A 2,766-nucleotide genomic window follows, 5' to 3' on the forward strand; every position below is an offset into this window, starting at 1 on the left:
TCACAACTATTCGCGAGTTATTCGGTCGTTTCAGTGGTCTTATTCGAAAGAAGTGCTCGCCAAACTATTCCATACAGAGTACGAAACATGCCACGCGGAACTGTTACTACGACCAGAAAGTTCACAAGCTCATAACTTTATTTAGGAACGCCAAACTTTCATTAAAATCCATAATGAGATTTTCACTCTGCAGCGGAGTGTGCGCTGATATGAAACTTCCTGGCAGATTAAAACTGTGCGCCCGACCGAGACTCGAACTCGGGACCTTTGCCTTTGGCGGGCAAGTGCTCTACCAACTGAGCTACCGAAGCACGACTCACGCCCGGTCTCACAGCTTTACTTCTGCCAGTATCTCGTCTCCTACCTTCCAAACTTTACAGAAGCTCTCCTGCGAACATTTCATTAAAATGTTCGTAATTCCAATCGCTTCAGTCACGAGGTATTCGAACCGCAATTAACTATTCCTTCATTTTTCAGAGTAATTTTACGGAGCTATCTAACATGGTGTTATCCGTAGGCCGGTTAGCAAGCGACTGTCTCGAACTATTCTACTCAGTGCCCATTCCACTATATTCGCGCGGGAACAGCTTAATTCTGATTGGCTGTTGATCCAAACGACCAATCAGAATGTTCCTTCCAGATCATTCTCGCGACAAAACTTGCCTTATCCAATCAATAGTCTGATAGTAATAAACATCATTAAAACTTCAATTTCTAGTATATCGTTTAATCAAAATAAGCGAAGTACGAAATATTCTCCAAATTGATCAACTTATTCCGCCTCTAACTTTCATTCTAGCTGTTTTTATACAAAAGCAAGCTCACACAGTCATGAGTCATTTGAAACATGTTTGCACCATAACTTTCCCACAGTTTGTTCATACAACGTCTTATGAAAAGTGACATTAAGTTTTAACGATTGCCCACATACTCTCTCAATCCTTCTTACGCACTCACACAACAAAATACAATCAAATAATAATTTTGACCGATTTTTGTATTACGTAATGTCCAGTGACTAAAGTGAAAAAAATTCTAATTGAGTTTTATGCACTGGTTACTTTGTAATGGCCTCAAATGATGATGCGAGTCAATCTGTATTTGTTCCTACCATGGTTTTAAAGAAACAAGCATTGGTTTTAGGTCTTTCTGGTACTTTATTTCCGCCACTGTAATAAATAAAGACCTGAAATTTTGACAGCATCATTCCATTAATAACAAAAGGCTATGTACCAAATATGAACAAAATTGGATAACTAATATGGATTATTTAGATTCGTAGAGGGTATGAATCTCGTATCGATTGAATGTTACGCTATGCAGTTATCACGGCAGGCAGTCAGCTACGCTGTGAGCAAAGCGACAAAGAAAGTCATCCTGCAGCCACCGTACCAAACGGCTGCGTGCCTTACTGCAACGAATGTCATCTCGTAATAACTTGCTACGCTACAACAGGAATCATATGGCTCGAATGGACAGTTTTAGTGGGCTTCCAAATTATCTGCATTTCAGTTTTTATGAAAGAATACTGAAACTTAAGAGGATAAATAGCATGTTAGGAGCGTAAAATGACATAATTAATCATTTAAGACATTATCCACAGAATGGTCAAATACACTATATGCGTAGAAGTTGGCGTCACAGTGAGACAACGAACTGTTATAAATCAGTTACTGCAAGGACAACTCATAGCCAAACGTTCTTTAGCATGCATTCCACTTACATCAAACGGGCGCCATTCGCAACTTCGGTGGTGCCAAGCGAGAGCACGTTGTAGAGCAGGGTGGACATCTGTTGTCTTTTCTGATGAAAGATGGTTCTGCGTTGGTGCCGGCGATGGGCGTCTGTTGGTTAAAAGGCCATTCGAGGGCCTCAACAAACTTGTCTCCGTGCTACACACGCTGGACCTACACATGGAGTTGTGGCCTTGAGTGCAATTTCGTATCGCAGAATGGCCGGCCTATCGACCACTGTTTTGCCTTGAGACATTTTATTTGCAGCGTTTAGAACACTCTAAGACTGTATATAGTAACACCAGTTCCCATTTTATTCTTTCCAGTACCGCTAAAGTAGTATTCACAGGCAGGATTCATAGTATCTCACAAGGGAACTTCCCCATCGCATCCCCCCCCCCCTCCAAGATTTAGTTATAAGTTGGCACAATGGATGGATAGGCTTTGAAAAACTGAACACAGATCAATCGAGAAAACAGGAAGTTGTGTGGATGAAAAAATAAGCAAAATATACAAACTGAGTAGTCGATGCGCAACATAATCAACATCACAGGTACTTGTTAGCGCAGGAGCGCCGTGGTCCCGTGGTTAGCGTGAGCCGCTGCAGAACGAGGGTTCCTTGGTTCAATTCTACCCTCGAGTGAAAAGTTTAATTTTTAATTTTCAGACAATTATCAGAGTTCAGGCGCTCACACATAATCAACTTCGCTCTCCAAAACTCCAGGACATGTTCAGATTTGCTTGGACATACGCAGGATTTGACGGTCTACGCACGGAAAAATTTTAAAACGTTAAAAACATATGTTTTGACAGAGCACAGGGAAAACTGTGCGACTGTGAAACTGTTGCATTCATTTGTTGCAATTTATGTGACGAACTCTTATGTTTTCATCACTTTTTTGGGAGTGATTATCACATTCACAAGAAAACCTCAATCGGGCAAGGTAGAAAAATCTTTTTACCCATTCGCCAAGTGTACAAGTTAGGTGGGTCGATAACATATTCCTGTCATGTGACGCACATACCGTCAACA

General features: G+C 41.1%; 1 non-coding gene across 1 annotated transcript; it reads right to left on the reverse strand.

Annotated features, from left to right (window-relative positions):
* Positions 1–236: 236 nt before the first annotated feature.
* Positions 237–311, reverse strand: Trnaw-cca (transfer RNA tryptophan (anticodon CCA)). The gene has a single exon. It is a non-coding gene; the product is annotated as a tRNA-Trp (tRNA).
* Between the last annotated feature and the right edge of the window lie 2,455 nt (positions 312–2,766).

Source organism: Schistocerca serialis, chromosome 6 (genome assembly GCF_023864345.2).
Source record: "Schistocerca serialis cubense isolate TAMUIC-IGC-003099 chromosome 6, iqSchSeri2.2, whole genome shotgun sequence".
Classification (NCBI taxonomy): Eukaryota; Metazoa; Arthropoda; class Insecta; order Orthoptera; family Acrididae; genus Schistocerca; species Schistocerca serialis.